Here is a 27,414-nt window from a genome sequence, read left to right on the forward strand (position 1 = left end):
TCTTCCAACCTCTCTGCAGTTCCAAGTCTCTACATCATCCCCTGCACTGCAAACAACCAAGACCCCTAACTGGCATGAACACTAAGAACAGTGTCCAACATATAGTATGACACCACTGTTAAAGCTTCATTATGACGTAAAACCTACTCTTTCCTCCAACCTTGGTGAAAGCAAGACAAAATACTGGGGTGCTGATTTAGTCCAGCCACCGACCCACCGACTGACGCCAGGTGACTACCTGGCTACCTCAGCTCTTTCCCTCCAAAAAAAATTACTACCTATATTTCAGTGTACACCAATTCATTCACTCACATCTTTTGCAGTGTAAAAATACCATTTAAATGTTGAAAGCATCATTTCAAACATTCCTCTAAATCCAAAAGAAAATGCAGCATAAACATCCTATACCATCTTAAAATGGCCATCTGTAAGCTAACATTTAAATGTAAGTAGTCTACCCCAGTTACCAGCCTTAAATTAACAAGCCACTTATTACGTTAATGTCATCTCTGCTCAGGAATGTCAAGACCAACATTCCCTAAGCCAAAAGCCCCGCACAAGGGACCAGGACAACACATCCATACGAAGTGCATGATCATTCCACTATTTGATACCAAAGCAGAAACACTGAAAAGCTATTCCAAATTAATCACTAATTTAATACTAATAAGAGATGTGGGATAATCTGAAATATAGCATCTGGTGGTCTCCCATGTAATTCAAAGTTCTCAAGAGTACCACAGATGAGAACAGATGTGTATTTCTAAGTTGAAACAGTTTTACTGTAGAATTTGAAAGAACATGCACAAATCAGAGCTGAGGGTGCAATGATTACAAGGCTTAATATTAACATATTAACAGAATTTTAAATTTGAAAGAACTTTTAAAGCAAAGCCATAAAAAAGCCACTCTTGTAGGAAAATTTAATGAAAACAGGTATCTATTGGTTTGGTAATTGTAAATGAGGGCGTTTACACAGCTATTGTATGGTCATTAGCACTAGACATCAGAGGAGAACCGTCAGGGAGTCTTCTTAGCATACTAACAATTGTACTTATCTGACTCCAGTTCCACTCATTAACCTCCTGTTGTGGTGGTCATGTATGCATGATAGCCCCTATTCTACAGAATCAGCTCCTTGGTGTCAAAAGTCACAACTTATTCATCTTTATTTCCCCAAAGGCACAGCGTGGCAGCCTCTTGCACACAGTACACATTCAGAGAAACACAAAGGGAAAACAAGTATGCAAATTTACGAGTGACAAGTGAGTCATTCAACAATGCACATTCTCACAGCTGCCAGGGGTGGGTGGGTGGTTGGGTGGGTTGGTAGGTTCCTTCCCAACCAGAAGGCAAAATAATGACTGCAGCTTCAAGTCGCTTGGATCCATTCCTCTAAAAACATAATATTATCAACAAAGGACAGGAAACAGAATTGAGCTATTTGGCTCCCGAAGAGATCACTAATGCTTTTAAGAATAACATGAGAAACACATTTAAGTACGAAAAGAGGGCCAATGTGGCAAGATTTCATGAACAAACTAAACTTCAGCAAACCCTGATGGCAAAACAAAGGCAAAAGAGGGGCCAAGTCTATAGGACGGGGTTCAGTACCTACCTAATATAATGAGCTAAGCGACTGAGAAACACTGGAATTTCCTTCCTACATCTTTTTAAATAGCACGGAATCTCATCTTGGAGAGCAGATAGATTCAATTTCCGTCCAATTCAGTTCAACCACCATGTACAATAAGTCTTCCTGGTCTGTGGTATTGTGTTAAGTGCTAGGGACACACTGTGAATAACCATTGTAAATTCCCCCTCCCCAGGCCACCCCCCAGGAGATCACAGTCCAGTGAGACAGCCAAGAAAAAGAAAATAAGCAATTTTTTAAATTTCAAAGATCTTTTTAATGATGAAGGGCAATATGTGTTCACTACAGGAAAAAAAAAATCAGAAGATGTAGATAAGTAAAAAAAATATAAGCCAAATTCAACACACTCATACTGTAGTCTAAGTCCTTCTGAATTCATTACTTCTTCCGAAACCTGATTTTTATTCACCAATGAACGGGCCATCGTTTCTGGTTTTATAAAGTATGATGTATTTCTGCCTCAAGGCAAGAATACAAAATAGATCCAGAGGTGTGAAACTGTGGTTACACCAATAATATCCCCAACACTTTTAAATTCAGCCAAATTGCATGGCCATCTGCTCCATTATGCCTTACCTTATCCCCTCCCCCAAATTAGCAGCCCATATTATCAACAGCCTGCCTACCAATCATCTCTACTACAAGGCTGTGTCTAACATCTGAATACATGTTCAAAACCTACATCATTTACCATCCCATACCAAAATACAAAAAATAAAATAAAACAACAACCATGCTATTCCCCCTAAATTCCACAAAGGCACAAGTGACCCCGTTTCTCATCCTTGGCCTCTGCCTGTCTCTTACTTCCTTCTCCCATCGCCAGCCTTTCTCATTGATTGTATCACCTTAATCACTCCCACCTCCATCCCTTCCCCTCTGTTCCCCAGGGTGACTGCCCAAGCTCAGCTTTCATCAGTTCTCACCGGGGAGGCAACAGCTTTCAGAGGGGTCTCTGCCTTATCCGACCTTATCCGTCCACCATGGCCTCCGCCAGCCTTCTCCCTCCGTCCCTCTCCATCAATTGACCACAATACCCAAGATGCCTTTCTAAATAACAGGTAAGCTGATCAGGTAAGCTTTAAGTAAGACTTTTTTTTTTTTTTTTAAGCTGAGCCATCCTGCCATCTGTTGGCAGCTCAGCAGCAGCTCAGCTCGGGCCGGACTCGAACCGCTGTTGCTCAGAGCTCAAACCCTTAAGCGAGCTCTTAACCAACTGAGCCACTCGGCCGGCCCTCTGATCAGGTAAGCTTTAAATCCTTCAGTAACTCTCCAGTGTCTTTAAGCCAATATTCAAATCCCTTAGCAGAGCCTCGAAAAATGAACCAGAATTTCCAAATGACCCAATAATTCTACTTTAGGCTATGAAAGCAGGAATTCAAACAGATAGGTGTACACCTATGTTCAGAGCAGCATTATTCACAATGGTCAAAAGGTGGAAACAACTGAAAAATCCATCAACGGATGAATGGATAAACAAAATGTGATATATACACACAATGGAATATTAGTCGGCCTTAAAAAGGAAGGAAATTCTGACACATGCTACAACATGGAAGAAACCTGAACAATATGCTAACTGAAATAAGCCAGTCACGAAAGGACAAATACTACACGACCCCACTTATATGAGGTACTAGATAATCAAATTCATAAAGACAGGTAGTAGAATGGTGGTCACATCAGGGGCTGAAGGAGAAGGAAATAGAAAGTTGTTTAATGGGTAGCGTTTCACTTTAAGATGAAAAAGCTCAGGACAGAGACGGTGGTGATGGTTGCACAATAATCCGAATGTACTTAATGCTACTTAACAGCACATTTAAAAAGGTTAAAATAGTAAATGTTATGTTATATATACTTTACCACAATAAAAACAAATTCATTATCAGAGATCACATGACTCCACAACGTGACTCTAGCTTTCCTCCTCAGTTTCATCTCGCCCTGGCAAAGTGCCCCCTCCCTAAGGCAAAGTTCGTGTGACACACAAGTGTGCCAAGGCCTCCAACAGCTCCTTCAGCCAGGCCATAGCGAGCTAGGGATGGGTGTACACCGGCCCCCACGATACCAGCTTACAGGGGTCTGAAATCAGGACATAGAGGCTATAGTTAGATGGCTGTGTGTGCACTGGATCAGGAAGTTCATGAACATCCAGGGGACAGGGTGTATCACTCAAGGCAGCCTTGCCGGGCTCTTACAGAGAAACCACATGGGCAGAGAGGAGCACTGAGGACAAACTTCATGAGGCAGACAGAAAAGCCACTTTAGATCCTGAGAGGGATTCTTGCGGCAGGCCTGCGAGAAGTTCTGCTGAGCTGCTTGTCCTACATGAAGCCCCCCTGACATAAACCAGTGTGAGTAGCCACTCCTCGTGGGCAGCATGCTCTAGACAAGCTAGTCCACCTCCAGTGTTAGTTTGCTTGTCTCCTCCTGCCCGGGAGAAGGCTTGAGTTCTCCATTTGCAAAGGCCCCACTGCCTAGCTCACACGACTCTGGTGTGGAGAGCAAATGAATGGATGCCCGTTACAGAGACACAGCTCCTTCTTCCTTGCAGGACTGTTTCCATCATCTTCACCCTTCCCACCCAGGTTACAACTGGCAAAGAACAATTAAAAATCCTTAGAGGAGGGCCGGCCGAGTGGCTCAGTTGGTTAAGAGCTCGCTCAAGAGTGTGAGCTCTGAGCAACAGCGGTTCAATGCCCGGCCCGAGCTGAGCAGCCGCTGAGCTGCCAACAGGTGGCAGGATGGCTCAGCTAAAAAAAAAAAAAAAAGCCTTAGAGGATACACCAAGAACATGAAAGTTCAGGCAAGAGTCAGGTTCGAAATCAAAGCACGAGACACTTTCTCAGTATGTATCAACCTAAATAAAGGGCAAGTGGAATGAGAACTGCATTCTTGAGGACAATTTACCCAAATGGCGTGGTTTTCAATGGAGACGGGGCTTCTGGACGACACAAAACCCCATGGGGTTCTCTGCAGGGCTCCCCGGGGTATATAAGAAGTGGGCCCTGCCATGCATGTGTGAAAAGGCTCTGGTAATGCTGATTTTCATTCCCATCAACACACTTCCTTAGAGAAGCCATGGCATTTACTTCACAGAGTATAGTTATCTGACCGTCCAATCCTTTATTCCACGATTAAAGCTACTACATACAGAGCATTCCAGCCCCCTCTCCTCTAAAGCTTTTTGTTAAGAGTATTTAATGGGCTGCTGGTAGGATGGCTTTTGTGAGAATCTTTGATTATGGGGGAAAAAATGGGCCCAACTACTGGGCAATTTCCATATAATAAGTTGTTGCCTTGTGTTCAAACTCTGGATAATACACAGGATATTAAATTATCAGGCAATGATAAAATGGAATACATTTGAACTGAAAGTGAAAAACAAACAGCTAAAAGCAAATGGAAGCCCATAAACCATAAAGCAGACTCCAATCTTAAAAAGCTCTGTGAATAGAAAGGGCAATTAAAATTCAACATTCTGGTTATCACCCCAAAGCATCTCTCTGCATAGGCAGAGAGGGGCCAGGAACCACCAGGTGTCTACATCAAGGTTTGCTTCTGTCTGGCTATGGAAAGGCTGGCCTATCAACCAAGAGCTAAGCTGCCCTCACTCCCAGACACAGACCAATTATTAATGATTTAAAAGATAGCATCTAGGACTTGGGCCAGCTGAGTGACACGTTAGTTAGGAGTTGGCTTGGGATGCCAGCTCTGAGCAACAGGGCCCCAGTTCGGATCCCACATGAGGGCCAGTGACACTGAGTCCTCTACAACTAAGATGGTGAACAACAGCTCAACCTAGAGCTGGGCTGCCATGAGTCGCCAAAGACAGCACAGGCTGCAGTAGGGCTGGCCGGCAGCAGGCATGAGCTTTCGTGAGCTGCCGTGAGCGGCCATCCAAGAGCCAGCGAGCGACTGCCTCTCCCGGGAAGAGCTCAATGATAATACCAACATGGGCCAGTGAAGCGACGATGTCCTCCACAACTAGACTGCAAAACAAAAGGACAGCAACTTGTCTGTTCCCCTCCCCCAATGCCCCAATAAAATCTTTAAAAGAAAACAGCATCTAGGACTTCACAATCCATAAAGTGACAGGTTTAAAAAAAAAAAAAGTTTCCTCCAACTGTAGCAATGAGAAATACTACATTAGCTAGACTAATCAGATGGATTTTTAAGTCAAAAATAACAGTGGCTGCTATGACAACATTGGAGGTTTTCGATTACAAGCTACAAACTATCCTTCCTGATGTGTGACCAAAATGTCTTAGGAGCCCAGGCAAAACCTTCTTTTAACAGAAAGAGAAATGGACCTGAGGTGTTGCACATCTGGCTTCTGGAAGAGCCGGGGCAAGGAGGAAGCTTTCAAGACTAGTCTGAGAGTGGTTTTTCACACTTATTATATTATACACACCCTTCAATCTGATTCCTAAACTGCCAAACTCTTCCCGATACCCCAGTTTAAGGAGAAGCTTTCCTTCTACATTGGGAAAGGGTAACTTTCTACAGAGGTTTTGTAGCAAGAGTCTATCACGGCTGAGAATTCCCTTTTGATCTGTCCCAGCACAGGCTTTGGATCACAGACCCAGGCTTGAATCCAAAAGAATTCTCCCTGGAACTCGAATTTCTGATCTCAAATCTCAAGGATGACAACATCCGTTCCATTATTACGATTATTATGCAGGCTGACTGGAGAGCAAAGCCCTAACTCACAGCAGGTTCTCCGTAGACGCTAGGCCCTCCCCAATGCCATGTCTGCTTCTGACCCTGAAGAGCTCCGGGACCCTTGTGCTGTCTTCCGGCAGGTGTGTCCAGGTAGATAGATAACCTAGAGGGTTGCTTCATTTGCAACAGACATTCCACGGGGTTCAGTACCCTGAGGAGGAAATGCAGCCAATATCACTGTCCCCACCATCACTTCCTGGAGGAGGCTTTGCAGAGTCATGGCAGGAACAACTGCCCAAGTGCAAAGCAACTTCAGAGAATGAGACCCACCCCGTAGACTGGGTCCGAAAGTCACCCCCAGCCCTCCTCCACTGCACCCCCACCTCTACCCGCCACAGTCTTGACACCCTTCACCGGCCAAAATCCTAGAAGGTCTAGAATGAACACCAAGCCGTCCTACTTTTAGGAGGAACTTATGGTCACACTATCCTACTCATACTGGATGTCAGGAGAATTAATGAGCTAATGTCTGAAAAGGCCTCTGAGTTCCTGCGGGACAAGGTAGCCAAAAACTATAAACCACTGTTATAGCCAGAGACACAAACTCAGCTGTTAATTGGGATGTGGAACGTGCTAATTATAACCCATAGACTTCTCAATTTGTTCCCTCAAGGAGGATAAAAAAAAAATTCCATGAAGTCGAATGTGTTTAGATTGGCAAACCCGAGACCCTGGAACCCCTAGATGAACATAAAACCTCTCAAATATAACTGGCACACCCGACAGCTCTGAATGTTCCTGGCCGGTGCAGACACCAGAGTTGACCAATGATCATTAAATGGAATACAGCCACCAGGGGAAAACCAACTTCCCTTTCTAATGAATTGACTTGTGAATCAGAGGGCTCCAATCTCGTGCTATACACTAATATCCTCACCGAAGTCCTCCTGACCCTTGCCCCCTTGCCTGCTTGTAGTCATTCTTTCTGTTTTCTTTATACTTGATCAGACCATCCAATCACTCAAGGTGTTCCCTTATGATTAAAAGGACAGTGATTTGCACCTAGTAGGCACTCACATAGAGTTTCTTGTATCTATCAGTTTGGGGGTCCTCTATGGATTGGTCTTTGAAGACAATTGGCCGAACAAAGACACACATATGAAAGAGCCCAGGGTAACACCAGAGCAGAACTATCTTCTTTTAAAAAGGAACCGTCCCATCATTCAGGCTCTTTTCAGTGATACTGGATTTAGTGCACTCTTTTTGTCCTTTGGGGTAAGGAAGCAAGTCATGTCTCACAGGGAAACGTCAGCTGTTGCATTCTGCAACAGACCACAGAGGTTAGAATGACGACCACAGTGGCTCCAGATGAAAAAGCCAGAAGATCCAAGTTGCAGACTCAGCTCGGCAGCCAGTTCATAGTGTGGCCTTGGGCACACTGCCAGTTCCGAGTCTCAGTTGCCCCACAACGGGGTTACCCAAATGCATCATCTCCTAAGATCCTGTCTCAGCTTCCACCATACTGATTCAACAAGAAAAGCTCAACTCTGGGAACACTGAGCTCCTTCATTATGTGTGAGCATGTATCCTGGGCCTGGTTGTAAGGAATGTTAAAAGCCAAAAATGCCAGTCCACAAGAATCTCTTCTAATGACAATTACTCAGAGGTAAAGGAAAGCAGCTCTCTTAATTCTGACCTCACCAGGGAAAAACAAAAAAAAATGTATTAAGGGTCTAACACACACAGCACAGACGGAAATGCACAGAATCCACAGAATGACCGTAAGTAAAGACACTGAGGCACGTGTGACAGTGTTTTCTGTGTGTTTAAAATTACATGGTCAGCTGCAAAATGGCACTGGCTATTTTGATAAATGCATCTAGCAATGAAAGCAAAAAGAAATCTGGAATTACAAATTAAGAAACCCATATAATAAGAGATGAGAAAAATACGCATTACTCAACAATGCATCTTCAGTAATGCCTTTGTACTTGTGGTTAAAGAAAAGTTCTTTGGAGTAACAAAAATTCAGAAGCTTCCGCAAGCACTTAGCCACTAAAATAAGGTCTAATACACTATGTAATCAGATTTACATTAGGATTTTATACATGTATACTACTTCAGAATTGATCAAACAAAAATAGCTAAGATATTCCAAAAAAGATACTGATAATGTAAACTGAGAAGGCAGGACTATTTTGTCATTTAAAAAGAATTTATAAAGATAATAGCTAAAACACAGTGGGCTACTTCATTTACGCTGACTAAATCAACAATCATATTAGAATTTGGAAGTATTTTCTGGGTCAATATTTTCTAGTTTTTCTAATATTGGAATAAAATTCAACTTTATTGAGTTTAAAATCAAATGCACCATATCTTATGTAGCCTATACATCTCTCTAAGTATATTCTGAAGAATTTATGAACAACTAAAAGATACACTACACAGCAAATCACCTATAAGGCATGCCATAGCTAAATAATCCTTTTAAGTCACAAATTTAAATGTTTACAAAAATTTGTCTACTAAATTTAAATTTATAAATGTTAACTAAATTTGAATAATAATTCTGCTAATTTCCAAAAGTTCTGTAGGATACAGCAACTATTTCATATAATTATATAAGGATATATACATACAAATGCTCCCCGCTCCACCACACACACACACACACACACACACACACCTTTTTTCCCTTTAATATAGTACACAACCTGTAAAGCTATACAAAAATCAATTTTTAAAGTTAATCAGTTTGACCATGTATAGAACCATACAATAAATTTTCCCAAGGGAAGCTTTAATAGGAAATAAAATATTCAATAGTGAACTACATTGTATGTGCCCAGTTAAGAAAAGTTAATTTCCTTCTATACGTAGTTTATCAAAAACAAAAAGGGTTTCAAAATACCACATCATTACATTGTAAATCATCAAATTAAAAGGCACAAAAACTTAAAATTTATAATCTACCCTGAATATCATGGTTCTCAATCGGTAGTAGGTAGAGATAGAGAGCGGTATAAAAACTAGAGATCTCTTTAAATGACATGATTATAAAGGCCCCTCGTTTAGAATTTAAAACTGCTTACCAACTTTTCTTCTCCATTGTTTCTCCCACTGATTTAACCAGCACTTTAGCATTCGGTTCATATGACAGAGACAAACATTCGTTGTGACAGGGAGAACACACAAAGTACAACAAATATTTTGCACACAGATAAGAAAGGGGAAAAGTAGGTCAACATCCTGTGGCTAGGGACAAGTGGCCTCAGCTTCCACCCAGAACTGTATTATATGATTAACCACACTGCTCTCTCCTCTGTTCACAGCCTCCAGCTCTGACCTGTGCACCTGGGATCCACAGGCACTGGGAGAAGGAAGAGAGGCGCATCTACTGCATCCCAGGCGTTAGCAATCTAGCTGGGGACAGAAAGTACTGAGGAGCAATACAACTAATAAAACAAGTGCTCACGTAGGCAGTTGATTCACCTCAGACAGAGGAATCTAGAGACTGATGTTGATGTTTAAAGGTGAAACTCTTATTATGACATAGGAGGATCAGAAAAGGATGGCCACAGAGTTTGTGAAACATGTCCTTGACTTTTTGGGGATGAATAGGATGTGGTTACGCAGAAAAGAACTTTAAAGCAAGAAGTACAAAATATATTCAGAAGATAGCGACTGGGCCATGAAGCTGGGAGACAAGGTAAGCTGAGGCAGGACGCAGAGTGCAAGCTCAGGAGCTTACAGTTGTGAGCCTGTAGGGAGAGGGAGGGAAGCATTACACAGCCTATCTCCCATGTCTGTGCTGCAGTTATTACTGATGTCAGTGCATCCAGAGGGTAACAAGTGTGACTGAGAGTCACTGGTGATGGTCTGTTGGAAAATAAAATTAGGACAACCATTACAGATGATGGGAGTCATAAAAAAAATGTTGTGCGGGGGTCGAGACAAAAAAAATGTAAAGGAGGTTTAAGTAGGGGATTAGCCTAAATGAGTGTAGAGAATGACTAGAAACGGGGGGCAGGACTGCTCCGTACAGTTGTTCGGTTTGTGCACTGCATAAAAGTGGGCCAGCCAAAGCGGGAAATAGGGACAGACATCAAGTCGAGCTCCACAGGGATTGTGTTTGTCCTAAAGGGTACCTTTTTCTAAGTACATAATGGCACCACACAAGCTAGGGAATTCAGTTGGGGCACAATTTAGTAGTTCAGGAATAACAGCTAGGCTAGAACAAATAGAAATGAAACGAGGGTATATACAAGAGATAGATGAATTTATCATAAAAGGTGGGAAACTAATTTGATGGAGGGTGCAAGAGAGACAGGAGGGTTTGAGAAGGCTAAAGCAGAGGCTCTTTCATTCAAATGCATAAGGATTGACAGTTTGGTTTTTCAAAAAGCCAGTTACAGTTGGAAGTCATAAAAAAATACAGGGCCAGCCGAGTGGCTCAGTTGGTTAAGAACCTGCTCAAGAATGAGAGCTCTGAGCAACAGGGTTGCCGGTTCAATTCCCAGCCCGAGCTGAGCTCCTGCTGAGCTGCCAACAGGTGGCAGGATGGCTCATCTTAAAAAAAACAAAAAAAAAACATACCTACACATATTTTTTAATTAAATCCTACAAACACACATTTATTTGCCAATCTTTCGCTATAGAGCTGAGACCATTTCTTTGAGTATACATCGTACCCAGTGGTCTTCTATTTACAAGCCATCCTCACGGTGTCATCCTCCAGGTCTAATTTCTTTCAAGAAGCGTGGTTATGAAGACACCTGGCAAGCAATGTGGGGTGGCCTGCATGGCTCCTGACAAATGCTCGATACCCCTCTCTGGGAAGATAACACAGCCATGCCTTGCTGAATTCAGGCAAGGGCCATATAGGCTTCGCAGTAACCTTTCCCTCTAGGCGGGGATCAGCAGTGTTTCAGGGGGTGCTGCTCCATCACTGTGTCCCCGAGCAAGGAAGAGGGTATCGTGAAGCAGAGCCCCCACCTGACCTACAATGGACACAGTGTGAGTGTGGAATATTGCTTCAAGACACTAAGATTCTCAGGTCTCACATAGTCACAACTTAGCCTATCTATCATGAATGGCTGACAATATTAGTGGGAATACTTTTATTTTATGATCCCCCAAATCCGTTCCATTTTTCTCAGCCACTCCTAAATCAACTGTAATCATTTTTAGGAACTTACCCTTATCAGGTAGTTTCCAAAAAACTCAAATGAATTTTTATAGAAACAACAATTCTTTTCCCACATATATGTAAAACCACTATAATTAAATACGATAAGTACAACTGGCATAAACAGGTTGGGGAATAAACACAGTTGAGTCTGGATAAGCATCTAGCTCCACTGGTAGGAGCACGGCTCAAGGGCACAGTACAGGGTAGCTCTCTAACTTTGAGCATTTAGTGTGTTATGGACATCAATTGATATATTTTACACAGAAAAAGAACACCAACTAACCCAGCAAGTCTGGAGGAGACTAAGTAAGAACTGTACTGTTTTCTAAAGCTGTGAGCCTAGGCAATTATAGGAATGAATTGTACTATCATATTACCAGGTTAAAAATCTGGTTGGTGTTTCAAAACTATACCCAACTACCATATTTATTCTGTCCCAAATGTACAGTCAGAAGTGCTTAAGTCATTTAAGAAAGCACCAAAATAATACTTCAAACCCACAACCAGACATAGTCAAGAGTGCAAGGTCGCATGTCACTCCAATGAGCTGCCTCTTAAAGATAGAAAGAATAAACACATAAGTTACTATTAAAAACTAAACTTGAGTTTCATGCTTTAAAATTACATACCTCTTTAAAACTGTTGACAGACATAATGTTCCTCTCAAGGTTGCCCAGCAAAATCTGGGCACTTCTATTTAAGGTAGCCAAACAGTAACTCTATCCAGAATTTATATACTTTCAGAAGTCTGATAGTCAGCCTCTTCAATAAAAATAGGAACTTTTATGTAGACATGATATCGATATACTTCATCAGACTATTGTGAGAAACATTATGTAAGTACATATACACCAGAGACCCCGAAACAACCAACCATACTTTATAAACAACTCACAAGTCGACCCTGACCCTTTCACCAATACCATGCATGTAAAGGCTCCCTACTCAGCATCAAATCGGATAATCTTAACCTCTACATCAGCGGTTCTCAACCTTCCTAATGCCACGACCCCTTAATACAGTTCCTCATGTTGTGGTGACCCCCAACCATAAAATTATTTTCGTTGCTACCCTATAACTGTAATTTTGCTACTGTTATGAATCGTAATGTAAATATCTTTTTGTTTTCCGATGGTCTTAGGCAACCCCTGTGAAAGGGCCGTTCGACCCCCAAAGGGGTCGCGACCCACAGGTTGAGAACCGCTGCTCTACATAGTTTTAACTCAAAAAACAAACAATAAAAACCTCACACCTGGGGAAATAAGGCAGTGATACCATACTCACCAAAATAATTCTGCCCCCGGACTCCACTGGGATAGCTACCCACTAGGTCTTATTTTAATCAAGGTAGGCTCTTAAAAAGAAAGAAACCCAAAACCAAACTCTAGGGAGAAAAACATTAATTTGTGAAATATGAAGTGAACTCAAATATAAATTTTCCTGAACTCTGACCTGTCATTGACCCCACTGTGCTGTTCGTTTGTGAACTATGAGATGAGCAGCCATGAGAACAGGATTATAAAATGGTTTAATCTTCTCATCAAATAAAATTCACTATATAGTTAATCTGACACAAAGTTTACGCTACAGGAAATTGAGTTACAGTTGAAAAGAAACTGAAGAAGCAGGTAGAAGAAGTGATTCCAGGAAGAGAGGAGAACTAAGGCCCAAACCCTGCAGAACCTGAGCACCAGGAGACCAGGAGGAGATGAGGGGTGAGACCAGAATAGCACAGATCACCAAAGCCACAGGACAAGAATGTGACAAGGAGGGGCAGGTGGTCAACAGTGTGGAGGATGAGGGAGACAGGTGGGTCATCAGGCTTAGAATCCATCTGGTAGGGGCTGAACTGTGTCCCCCAAAATTCACTGTGTCCCCCCAAAATTCACGTTAAAACCCTAACCCCCAGTATCTCAGAATGTGTTTATTTGGATGGGGCCATCACAGGAGTGATTAAGTTAAAATGAAGCCGTGAGGGTGGGACCCAATCCAATATGACCATATGAGGACACAGCAAGAAGGTGGCCTGCAACCCAAGAAGAGAAGCCTCAGAAGAAAACAAACCTACCAATACCCTGATCTTGAACTTCTAGCCTCCAGAATTGTGAGAAAATAAACTTTTGGTGGTTTAAGCCTCCCAGTCTGTGGCACTGTTATGGCAGTCCTGGCAGACCAATACACCATCAAGCAACTACCTACTTCTGCCTTTCTCCACAGCTAAGGTTTCTGACAGAGCTTACCTTTGACAGCTGCCAATCTTCCTAGGCACCCACAGTTCACTCAGCACATGCCATCGAAACAGCCTCAAATAAAATGTCACCACCTGTTTGCTGTCCCCTGCAGCCGTTCTTTGAAACTCTCTCCTGTCCTGGCTTCCAAGTGGCCATTTCTTCCTGGCTGCCCACTTCCCACTACCATCACTCCTTGTTTTCTTTAGTAGCGTTTCCTTCCTCTCCTTGTCACAAAACAACATTTCCTAGCATTCTATTATCCACATTCCTCTGTCCTCACTCCGCCCTCTAGGCAATCCTAACAATACCCACAGCTCTCACCATACCTGGATGCTGGTAGTCCCTTCACTAAACTCAGGCCCTGGCTTGTCCCTCAGCTCCAGGCCCAGCGTTTCAATGGTCCGCTGAGCCTCACCCACTGCCTGGAGGCCCCACATCCCAAAGGGAACCCATCCCTTTCAAGGGACCTGTCCCCTTCAAGGAACCCCGTCCCCTTCAAGCCTGGCTGTGCCAGCCATTCCCAACATCACATGGGCCTGAAACTGGGGAGTCATCTCAGACTCCAACATTCCCTAACCCACCAATCCAGGCACTGCATCCATCCCCTGACCAAAGAGGGGTCTATCAAAATGTTCACAACACTCTCTGGCCCAATCACCTCGTTCTCAATATGTATTGTCAGAAAATCATCCAAAATATGAAAAAGGTTGTATGTGCACAAATTTCATCACAGTATTATTTACAAAAGCAAACTGGCAGAAGCAACTCAAATGCCCAATAATAAAGGGATGTTTAGGGAAATTACAGTGCTCAATGGAATGATATAGAACTATAAAATTTATTTCAGAAACTATGCAGCAATATAGAAAATATATATGGCTCTATGATTACAATCACTTTTAACCCTATATATAAAAAGCTTGGAAAGAAATATTCAAAAATGACCATAGTTGATATTTTAGAGTAGTTGGCTCAAGAAGTGTCTTTTGATGTTCCACTTTCCAAACGTCCTATAATGTTCTTAAGATGATTCTCTAGTACAAACTATCCAAAAGCGAGTTCTAGCCATCTTGGACTTTCTGAATCGTTTGTAGGATAAATAAGAAGCTCACTACGGAATTCCCTTTAGCTGCCATTCCACCGGCATGCTACACCTTTTGTAACACCCAATGCAAACTCCTGTCATTTCCCCCCTAAATTATATGTGTAGCCCTCAGCACGAGATCCTAAAAACTGATTAATTCTTTCAAGAAATCCAACTGGACACATAAACAGCTGCACGACTGTGGAACGAGGCTCTCAACATCTGCTGGGGTTATTAACCGTTTGGTAAGAAAACAACACCACGCACACGCTGCTGCCAACAGCGCAAGTGTAAAGCTGGAAGCGGAACCACAGACCGTGAGGCCGCCTCTATATCAAATGCATGACAGGCTCACTGACGGCCAGGTAAGGAAGGGCATTATCTCCATCCAAGGAGGACAGAAGCTGTCAACTATGCCATCCTCGAGTCCATGAGAGGGTCTCTAGGTCACCTCTAGAGGATGTAAAACGGTACAAGCTTCCTTTAACATTTTACCTAACTTTTCTTTTTTTCTTTTTTTTTGGTCTGTTTTTTAAATTGGGAACAAATGGCAAGTATTAAGATTGGGCTGACCATTGTACCATTTTTTTTTTTAAAGATTTTTATTGGGGAATTGGGGGAAGGGGATCAGACAAGTTGCTGTCCTTTTGTTCTTCAGTCTAGTTGTGGAAGACGTTGCTTCATTGGCCCAAGTTGGCACCATCATTGCGCTCTTCCCGGGCGAGGCAGATCAGTCGCCGGCTTCTGGACGGCTGCTCACTGCAGCTGCTGGCCGCTCACACTGACTGCTGGTTACACACGGTAGCCCATGGCAACCCACTGCAGCAGGGGCTGCAGCCTATCGCTGGCGACTCTCGGCAGCCCAACTCCAGGTTGAGCTGTTGTTCAGCATCTTAGCTGTAGAGGGCAGTGTCACTGGTTCTCATATGTGGGATCCGAACCGGGGCCCTCTGGCGTCCCAAGCCAGCTCTTAACCAATGCGCCACTCGGCCGGCCCGATTGTACCATTATTTCTTCAACACTAGTGCCCTACTCCTGGCATGTCTCATCTAAACCCAACACATTTCTCTTCCTCCACATACTGGTGTATATGAAATGAAACAAGCAACATCTACAAATGTGATGCAAGACCATGCTTACACCTGTGGGTCTGTGATGAAACCTGACAAACTGCGTAGGGTACACAGAGCTTCTGCAACCGCTGCCTGACTCCAAACGGTATTTTGCCGTGTATAATGCACTCCCGTGTATACAGCACACCTACGTTTTTGGCCCAAACTTTCAGGGGAAAAACATCTTTTGTTTTAATTTTTTAATTCAAATTTTTATTTGTGCACATTTAGGTACTTGTTTTTTGTATTATAAAAGTATTCTAGCATTTGTTTTTTAACGTATGATGGTACAAGCAATTTTATGTAACAAATAATTACAAATCACAAGTACGGATACAAGAAATTTTAAGTACTGGTTACAAATTTACGATATTTACACATCACAGAGGGCCAAGAACTCTTCATTGTTGCAAGTGTGTTGTTTGTTCAACAAAACCAATTATCATATTCCAGGGTATTATTTTGCATACGGATATAGTTATTTCTAGAGTTACACTTTTAACTCATAAGCATAAATAAAAGAATTAAAAACATTTCCATAGATACAGAATTAGTGCTACCCGTGTATAATGCGCCTCCTTATTTTACCCTCACAAAGTTGAGCCAAAAAAGTACGCACTATACACTGCAAAATATGGTAATTAAAGAATTCCTATGATGAATCCTTTTGAAAAGGAAGTGCTAAATCCTGGTTATACCCACTCTATAATTCAGATTTTACTGTAACAGTACTAGACTTCCTTACAGCAGAGAAAGAACATTCATAAATATTTGCTACATTCAAATTAGGCATTTGTGATGGGAGATGAAAAACATAAACTGCGGAATAAGGTACAGGAAGGCATCCCCTTATTTAAATCCCCTCAACTAGATTTTACATTCAACTGTGAAATCTCATTGAAATTAGCAATATTTCTCAAGGAAGTATCATTTTGATACTCACAACATGCCACTGCTTAAGCGTAAACTCCTATACATAAAACAAACTTAGCTGTAAAGCCCTTTTCTCCACTCTGAATTATACAAGAGGAGGCGCATGAAAAGAAAGCTCACTGAACTTTTAAAAAATTAAAATCAATGGGCTTTTGAGGAAATGTGTCGGATTGTCACAGTTTTCTTTATAAAAACATATTTTGGTAAATTTCCAGAATTCTGTTCTTCCAATTTGGAAAAGTTTTAAAATTCTGGCACATAACAAAAGGGTACCAACACAGATAACCTAAGAAAATAGGGAAAGAGGGAAATTCAACTTCAGGATTCCCTGAATATTCCCTTCCTTTCACAGCCTCCCAATCTCCTAAAATTCATGGTGCTTTTAAGAGGTTACAGACCCCCAAAGTTTACTGAGTTAGTAAGTTCATTCATTCACACTTATTCATTCATTCATTCTAAGTAAATAAAAGGCAACTTAATTTAGATTTCTGAAGGTGAAAGTTACATTTATTTTTACAATTAAAAATAAAAAAGAGGGCCGGCCGAGTGGCGCGATGGTTAAGAACTGGCTTGGGACACCAGAGGGCCCCGGTTCGGATCCCACATATGAGGGCCAGTGACACTGCCCTCCACAGCTAAGATACTGAACAACAGCTCAACCTGGAGCTGGGCTGCCGTGAGTCGCCGGCGACGGCGTAGGCTGCAGCCCCTGTGGCAGTGTGTTGCCATGGGCTACCGTGTGTAGCCAGCAGCCAGCGTGAGCGGCCAGCAGCCGCAGTGAGCGGCCGTCCAGAAAATGGCGACTGATCTGCCTCGCCCGGGAAGAGCGCAATGATGGTGCCAACTTGGGCCAGTGAAGCAACGTCCTCCACAACTAGACTGAAGAACAAAAAGACAGCAACTTGTCTGTTCCCCTTCCCCCAATTCCCCAGAGCTGTTTCCATCCCCCCAATTCCCCAATTTAAAAAAAAAATCTTTAAAAAAAATAATAATAAAATAAAATATTTTTCACTTTGAAGTGTGGAACTGTGTGCATCATTTCTGCATGACAGCAAGTAAAGGAGAAAGATGGGGTATTGAAAGGAAAGGATTTTAAGGGGGCGGGTAGTTAAGAGGAAAACAAAAGAGACTGAATAACAGATGGCCAGAAGAGGTCCATTCAGGGAGCACAGAAAGAAACAAAAAGAGAAAGTAATGACAGAAACACAAACATTAAAAGAAACAAGAGTTTCACAAAGAATCACATCCCCATTTTCTAACTTTTTGGGATCCATCTGAAGACTTTTAAATGCTGTTGCATTTCTGCACCTATAAGCATAAAAGGGAAAATACTCCACCCGTGAATGCAATTAGAGCAGGCAGATCCCAGGGGTCCCACCCGCTTCTGCCCCACTTGAGTGAACCACTTGGACAACAGCCAGCCAGGCCTTTTTTCATAATATTTTATTATGTTTGTATTATAACCAGATTACAGAAAAAGGGAAAAATAACAGGAGTAAAAGTAAAAGTCACCCCAATCTACTATACTAACACAATCACGGTTAACATTTTATTTCTTTGCCATCTTTCTTCCTGCATATTTTTCAGCAGTAACTGGAGCTGCGTATCAAATCATAAATTATATGTACTGCTTAGATTTGAACGTATCTGAGTATCTGGCAGTGGGGAGGAAGAACCCCAGGAATATATTTTCAGGAATGTGAGTAGCAACTAACATTTTTACACTGTGTGTTTGCTCTGTGCCTGGCACTACTCTAGGCACGTACATGTTAACGCATTTAATTCCTACTACAACCCAAAGAAGAAGGCTCTATTACTGCATTTTGCAGGTGAGAAACAGGAAGCAGACAGATTAAGTTCCATGCCCTAGCTGATGGGCTACCAAGCAGAAGGGTCAAGTTTCAAAACCAATACTTCCTCCAGAGCCCAGCCCATAACCATCACACCACACTGCCTCCGTATGTAAGGGAGGTCCAAGTTCAGGTGCACTTGTCCCGGGTGCAAAGTCTTGACCAAAGAGCAGTGATTCTAAGAGGTGTGTGTAACTCAAACTGGACCCCTCCACCCACTCCACCCACTCCACCCACCCTGGTCACTCCCATGCCCTCAGTGAGTGTTGGGAGAAGGTGCCACAGGGAGACGGGAGAGGGCAGAGACAGTGGAAGAGCCAGTGGTGGCCCGGCTCAAGATCTCTCCAACAAAGGCAAGGCCCAGCCCAATAATGCAGAGCCCTGGACACTGATGTGTCCAGCAGCCATCAGTACTGGGGACAATGGCAGTACTCAGATGGTAGAGCAGGGACTAGGAGACGGGCAGTAGTCCTGTCCTGCTCAGGTCACATCATAGAGGCAGCTCTCTTAACTCAGGCAGTTTCATTTGCGGAGGAAGAGAAACATACTGACCAAAAATAAATATTTTCATGTATCATAACTTAAACACTACTAAATACCACTATGACAATGACTTACTAAGAAGTAATAACTTGAGCCGGCCGAGTGGCGCATTGGTTAAGAGTTGGCTTGGGAGCATGAGCTCTGAGCAGCAGGGCCCCAGTTTGGATCCCACATGGGCCAGGGACACTGCCCTCTACAGCTAAGATGGTGAACAACAGCTCCACTGGAGCTGCTGTGAGTCGCTGGCGACAGCGTGGGCTGCAGTGGGGCTGGCCGGCAGTGGGTGTGCACTTTCGTGAGCTACCGTGAGCCGCTGTGAGCGGCCATCCAATGGCCGGCGAGTGACTGCCTCACCCAGGAAGAGCGCAATGATAACACCAACATGGGCCAGTGAAGCAACGTCCTCCACAACTAGTCTGAAGAACAAAAGGACAGCAACTTGTCTGTTCCCCTTCCCCCAATTCCCCAGCGCTGTTCCTATCCCCCAATTCCCCAATTTAAAAACAAAAATAAAAGAACTATTCGGTTGTCAGAAAAGTCATGACGCATTTTTTGCAATGAAAAACAGAAAAATACATCATGAATTTTCTGACAACCCAATATAAGTCATCCCTCTTTACTTCTAAAAGTATTGCCTTAAATTTTAAAAGTAAAGTGAATCATGACATCCATTACAGGTTGTTGTTTTCCTGCTCTATTAGAAAAGCTACCCGAATTCAGGCTCTAGCAGCAAACACAAGTTTAAATGTGAGCTTGATCAATCAAAAGTCATCTACAAACAAATTCATAATCAATCCCATTCTTGTTCACCAGCCACACCAATCAGAAATGTGTTAAACAATTCCATTCAATGACCACAAAAACTATAAAGCAAGTTGGCACAAATCTAACAAAAGATGTGAAAGAGTGGTACACATAAAATTATTAAATGTCACTGCAAGACAAACAAAGCATTATATCAGGTCGCGGATGGAAAGCCATGGAACCATAAAGATGTCAGCTCTCCCTGACTTTCTACATAAATGCAATGCAATTCCAAGAACACAAAATTTAAATAAATAAATAAAAACAAACCATATGCTTGGAGACCTTTTTTCCAAGTTAATCTTAATCTGGGTGAAGGGAGAGAAAAGAATGTGACATGCATGTGATGTATTAACTGACAACAAATACGGAAAATGGCATTTTGTGTGAATTTCAGGAATTTAACTAGCATAGGTGTGCAATGTTACAATATTTAGACTACTTCAAATATTTTCTCTTTTTTGAAGTCGTGAGACTGTAAATGCTATTTTGTAAGTTCAGAAGAGCAAGAGTCTGGGTGAGATTGACAGAGAAGACAGGAACAAAAGCTGGGTTGTAAAAGGTGTGGAGGTGTGACAGGTAGAGAGGGGTTTCCAGGGTGAAAGAAAGATTCAGGAGAACAAAGAGGTAAAAAAGCACATAACCTATTTGAGAGTGGAACTCACACAGAATACCTATTCCCATAGAAAGTTCAGTGATGGATCTAGAAATGGTACAATGAAGTAACTCAGCAGTGTGATTTATATAATGATCCCCCCAAAAAGTAGTCAAATGGTCACATAAGTTGGGACATGTGCATACTGTATCTCCCCCTTGGAGAGTCACGGTACACAGTCACAAACAAGAGGCCATGAAAAGTCCTTCTGCAATGAAACTTATTTAGAATATTATTTAACCAACACCTACTTGGCCAAGGAAACTTTTTTAATATTAAAATCTACTAACTTTATGGGTATTTTTTTTTCCAACCTACTAACTTTTTATGGAACCCACTCTGGGAAATACTACATTCTTTTACCCAGCCTTGCAAAGGTCTAAACCAGAATAGAGGCTTAAGGATTTGAAAATAAGAGACAACCAACCAAACACAGCAGCTGATTGGATGGATATAAAAGTCACCGAAAATACAGAAGTAGGTGATGCTTCTGAAATAAAAACTGAAGACGACGATAGAAAAGTTATTAGCACAATTAGCACAAACAGTGAAGTCAAAAGAGGATCAACTGTTAGGTAATGGGTACCGAGTTTGGATTTAGATGGCTTTGAGGAGACAGTGAGATATTCCCCTAGAAAGAAAGCTGAGCAAAAAGTTAAAAGACTTGGGGTCAAGTTCCCAGATCCTCCCGTTAGCTTTATGACCTGAGCAGGTCTCCAATACAACGAAAGGGTTACAGCAGTGACCTTTATGGCCCTATCAACTTGAACACTCTACCATCCCAAAAATGGGGCAACTGAAATCAAAACAACAATATAATCAAGTTCTACCTTTAAAGGTGTGAAATGAATGGAATACAGGATAAAAAGAATTCAAGAATTTGAATAGATGAATTTAAATATATGGATGGGAGGTTTTTAAAAGATTGTGCAATTATGGATGTTTAAGAGATGCCCCCGAAACCTATAAAGCTATCAAGTCTAACTCCGGCCGTCTTCCCCAATGTCACAGAATACTGAGTGTTCTGCTTCTGCAGCAAGCAGATTCCTGAGTCTGACCCATTGCGGCAGTTCATATATTTTTATGAACCCCTCTCAACACCCAGAAGACTTCAGGCAAGTGAGAACTTTTTCCTCCATGGCTCGTCACATCAGGGGTCGATCAAAACTGTGCTTTACTTAATGCAACTGTAAATAGATTGCTGGAAGACTGCAAAATAACTAGCCCTGCAAACTGGCATAAGCTCAACATTTATACAAATCAAGCTTTTCCTGAAAGCACTGAGGCTGGGCCCTAACGTGAATAAAACAGTGACAATCCTGTCGAAGCACTTTCAAGGGAAAAAAACGATCCGCTAGGAACCGAGCATATTTGCAATCTGAACATTGTGAGGAGTGCTTTGGGGGTCTAATAATATGTAATTTAAAAGAAAGCAGCACTGAGAAAGGGCAGAAGTGTACGCTGGAAGATGTAAGTGGGGCCAGCAGGAATTTTGCAATTAAGGTTTTGGGGGTTGGGTTTTTTTTGTTGTTCTTTTTTTCTCTTTCTGTTCTTTTGGTTAAAGTATGTAAAGAACGCTTTCATGAAACCAGTGAAATGAGTAGGCAAATGATGTGCACACACACTATAACAAAGTCAATAATTAACAGTCTGTTCCATTGTCCTTTCAACCTAGTTTTCTAAAATCTCTTTAAGGATATCGAAGGCTTATTTTTTAACAAGGTTGAAAACTAGTAATGTACAAATTCTGAGTTGTATTTTCACTTTAACACAGCAAAATGAAGCCATCTGTGCAATTTCAAAGCATCTTGAGTCCACACAGGATTGGCTGGAAAGTCCCGAGAAGACAGAGACAGGGTCTCCTTTTGGCCTCTCAGCTATCAAGGAAAGCCCAGGCACCTGGTATTTTTAGAAGCTCAGAGTTATCTGATAAGTGAAGGAAGAATGTCAATTTTCACTCGTCTCCAGGCCTCAATTCCTAAAAGTGGCTATCTTGAAAGAGTATATAAATCCATACCAACTGCTTTCTTCCCTACCTTGTCCAACGTCGTATGCCCTAAGCCCCAGCCCTGCAATGTCGCTCGCACCATTTCACCCTCCTACATCAGACCCTGAGCTCCAACTGGAAGCCCTGCAGTGTACTCCATTCGGGTAGACAGACCGGGGATCATACAAACCCTGAAAACTCCCATGTGGCCACGTAATTCCTGCAGAGAAAGATGTGGCCAGGAGAGGGTAAGAAAGGTCACCAGGCAGGGGGGACTGGGTGGTCCTCAGTCTCTCGCACGCAGGCCAGATCTTTCTTCACCAAAGTCTCCCTCATTTGGGGGAAGGAGAATGGTGCAGGATGGGGGAGTCAACAGCAAAACCCAGAAAAGGAGGATAAACTGAGAAGCATTTCAACCAACTCTCCCAGCTCTGGACTAGCCAAGGAGACCCACAGAAACCCTGACTCCAGGTGACAAAAGAAGCCAGTCAGGAGGGAAGGAGGCTGTCAGGGTGGGCTTTCCAACTCCTTAAAACGAACTCCTTAAAAGTGGCTCAAAGCCTCCAAGAACACTGCACCACGAGGCCGTGTGTTGTTCTGGAAAGCACACCTTCTTGGGCTTGAGCTCTACCAGCCCTGGGCAAATTTCTCAACTCCCTCATCTTCAGACATCTCCTAAGGAAGGATAGGGATGAAGATTTACTGAAACAAGCTATGGAAATTACCCAGGACGAGGCCTGACACAACGCAAGCACCCAATACTTAATCGACACTAGCATGAATGTCATATAAAATAGGAATGACTCGTTCTTTGGGGACTTGCCATTTCTTGTCCACAACGCAAATATGCCTGAAGTCTAGGAACAGCCTCAGTGGGGTTGAATCTACAGCCATGCTGAACACAGGCTGAGGATGGACTGCTGGCAGGGGTGGAGGGAAGAAAGCGGGAGGGCACCAAGGATCTGCCATACGCCAGGGCCGACCACATTATTCAACACCTTCTCCCGAGGAACGGTACTTTATACATCTTCAGGGTCTAAAAAAGAATGCTCCAGTCTCTCCATGAGCAGCAAATACATCAGCATGATGCTCCCTAACATCCCAACCAAGCCAGCCATTGAAAGTAGGCAGTATTCAGAGATCTGACCCCGTCTACGCCATCAGAGGTTGGACATAATGCAATGGAGGATGAGGAAGGGGCGGGCACTGTGTTTGGTTTCCTCCCACCCTCCCGCTTTTGTTTGTTTTCCGCTTTTGTCTCAGCAGCATGTGTTGGTGTGGCCTTAGTCACCACAGCTGTCACCTTCTTCATTTCACCAACATCCACTCTGGGCACACCCGTCTGCCCTGCACCATCCTTTGAGGCACAATAGATTTCCTTTATGGCTTTTTAGCGCTTCGACTGTGTGCTTAATAAAATGTGAACGGATGAAGATTCTGACAACCGAAAAGAAACCTGTGAGAGGTTATACGAGCGCGATCCTGGTGAGCATCCTTCATCCTTCTCAGCTGGGAAGTGGGAAGGTGCTCCCTGTTAGAGCTCAGCAGACCACGTGTCTGCATCCTCTCTAAATATCCAATGGAGGGGACTTGAATGAGACGAGGGGACAAAAGTTACTGCACCTACCCCACATCCTTGAAGACTCCCGAATGGTGTCCTCGCCTGAAATAATTAAACAAGTCAAGGCAGAGCTTCCAGTCTTCAGTCTTATCTTAGAAACAAAAATCAACATTGACTTTTCCCTCTGCCCAGGAGCAGTCCGAGAAATCCATGAACAATTAATGATGCCGTGGGTTATAATCCATTCTGCCCCTGCACTTGGTGGTCATCCTCAGGTCAAGGTCAGAGCCTCCTGTCCAGCACCACCCTCTATTCCACCCAAGGGCGGATACTACTTACTTCCATCCCCTTTTCACGCTGATGCCTAAGCTCACTCACTACCCCTGTGGGGAAAGGATGAGCACAGAAATCCTGCGGAATGTGTGTTCCCACAGAGCTCAGAAATTTGATGATCTCAGAGGATATTATAAAGAAAGACCCTTGACACGTCCCTAAAAAAGAATGTCTTCTGTAAAAGGCGACTGCCAGGACAAAAGCCATGTGCTGGGAAAATCTACAGCCTGCTGCTGTGTATGTTTCCAATTCTGCTATCCCATTTCCTCTTTATAATCACATTCCTTCCCTCCTTGTTCCTCTTCTAAAAAGACACTGGCATTAGGTCTCAGTAAAGAAGCAAAGTGTGGTGTTCTAATAAAGGCTGTAAGATTAAAAGAGCTAAATGAATTTCAATAAATACAAAATGCTTGAAAGTATGTAAGATCTATTCCATATTCCACCACTTTTAAATGCTTCCTATAAAGAACTTATTTTTAAATGTTGGCAGCCTAACTTTTTAAAAATAAAAATTCGTTCACATAAAGTTTATTCATACAGGCCATAAACAGCACAAAGCTTTTTTAACAATACAGTTTGAAGAGCTGGGATGTCACTAGTCTGGCCTCCCAAACCCATCTCAGAGGTTTTTAAAAGAATCAATTATGACAATATAGGTGAAAGGGACTTGAAATCTGCAAAGGGTTAATCAAATAGATAATCAAATGGTTGTTATTTCCATTATTAAAACATATCATGCTGTACAGAGTATACTTAAAAGAGTATGGACCTTGGAGTCAAGAGATGGGAATTCAAATTTCGTCTCCACCACTTTCTAGTAACCTACGCAAGTAGGGTGTATGAGGTGCGTTACTAAACTCCCCAGACCTCAGTTTCAACTGTAAAATAGAGAGAAACCCCACTCTATCAAGTTGTAAGGATTCAGAGTAATGTATATAAAACCGTTTGTACACAGTAAACAATTATCGTTAGGGCATTTAATCAAAATCCAAATGTCCAGCTATTGAAAACAGGAGAAGGGGAGAGAAAGAGAGGATTATCTCACCCAGACGAGGACAAATGCTAAACACATGGATCCTACACCCTGAGGATCCTTTCTCAGCCAAACACCACGCCCAGCGCCCACTCCTTCCCCACTGGTATCAGAAGCTCCTGTTGCTTTGCATAACTGTGCAGCAACCAGGGAGAGTCAGTCCTGAACTCCAGGCTTGACAAAGTGATGATTCACTCCGTCCTGTGAAGCCTCATCATGTGAAGCCAGCCTCATCACGCAACAAGGCATCCACTGGACAGCCTGCAGCCAGACCAACTATTATTTAAGAGGATTCCTCCAACCATGTCTCTAATAGCAGTAACAGTCTTATCCTTTTCATTTTGTTCATGTATATTCCCATGAGTCCTTGGGAGGAATCCAATTATGCTATATTTTACAAAACAATTCACAACATAAATAAAGAATCCAAAATGGCAAGACAACAATAACCAAGAAGTCTCCCTCTGTTCGCTGGCCACAGCACAATGTTTTGCCAGCTTGCTGGTTGGGCAACACCATACTTCAACCTCACGTCATAATGGCTCCTGAGGACAAGTCTCACTGCTTTTCAGCCTAGCCTGAAAATCTGACCACATCCCCCATGAAAAAGACAAACCCTCCAGCAGTAGCTTGTACAGCTCTTTTCCATTACCATTTAGTAGGCAAGGATACATTGCAAGCTTCTAATTTGCCTTCTAAGTTTAAGAGGCTTTCAGACTTGGTGCACCCTAAAATGAATGGCCACTGGGATGGTTTAACCATGCACCCTCGGGCTTGTCAAAGAGGCAGCCCTGGGTCATTTCCCAGCCCTGCCTGCAGCCAGGCTGCTGTAACTGAATGTCTCCTAAATTATCACCACAGTAATTCTAACCTTCAGTTCCACTTTGGGATCCTTCCACCAGTCTCCCATAGGCACAAACCATGAATGCCTGCAAATGTCAGCCTCCTTCCAAAACAGTTTTGCTTGGAATACCCCATTCAAAAACACTCATCATTCAGCCCTCCATGGCTCCCTCCCCAGGTCAGCCAATCCTCCAGGGTTTCTTGATTCCAATCTAAGAAAGGGTACCTTAACAAATGCCCAATATATTACATTTAATTCTACCTCCCCCTTAAAAAAAAATTCCTATTCACTAAAATGGTAAGTGTGCTCTTTCTTATTCCAGATGACCCACACTGGGGGAGTGAAAGCAAGCACAAAAAAGCCCTGGCTCCTCAACTCAAAACCCAAGGTGGTGTGTTTTCTGGGAAAGACTGTAAAAGGGTTTTTCAATTCAGTGTTACATAATCTGATTTATTTAGCAATGTCTAATTTCCTGGTGGTTTCCCCCCAAGCATTTCTGAAAAATTGTTATACTGTGTTACAATGGAAAAAATTATTTTATGTCAAAATTGATTCAATAAAATTTGCCTCCTACCCATTCATTCAAGCCAGTATTCTATGAGCTACACACACAGATCCACAGGCATGCACATACACACTAACATCCTGATTAACACACACAAAAAGGTAGTGTTCCACTGTAACTAACAAGATTTGATTTCAGCAAACTAACATTAGGGAGCACCTAGAACTCAGGGAAGCACACAACTTGTTGCAGCAATAAACCTTCAGCCGCAGCCTGAACAATGCATTACAAATAAGCTCCAGAAACCCACACGGCCCTCGCACAAAATGTTGTGTGTTTGTAATCCGGAACCCTCTTCCCGGCCCCAGCACCCTCCAAGACTCCCGTTCCTAATCTGGTTTCCACTCCAGCCCCGCCCCCACCCCT

The 27,414-nt window shown here is 42.8% G+C and overlaps 1 protein-coding gene across 4 annotated transcripts in view; it reads right to left on the reverse strand.

Annotated features, from left to right (window-relative positions):
- Window positions 1-27,414, reverse strand: part of MYO1B (myosin IB) — a 172,493-nt gene that overhangs the window by 144,140 nt on the left and 939 nt on the right. For 3 of the 4 annotated variants that reach the window (XM_019662352.1, XM_019662351.1, XM_019662349.1), the window contains exon 1: window positions 9,415-9,632. The exons of the other annotated variant lie outside the window; for it this stretch is intronic. The gene's annotated coding sequence lies outside the window, so the exon portion shown is untranslated. Of the gene's footprint in view, window positions 1-9,414; window positions 9,633-27,414 lie in introns of those variants that run through there. 4 annotated transcript variants of the gene reach the window in all.

This window comes from Hipposideros armiger, unplaced genomic scaffold (genome assembly GCF_001890085.2).
Source record: "Hipposideros armiger isolate ML-2016 unplaced genomic scaffold, ASM189008v1 scaffold_372, whole genome shotgun sequence".
NCBI lineage: Eukaryota > Metazoa > Chordata > Mammalia > Chiroptera > Hipposideridae > Hipposideros > Hipposideros armiger.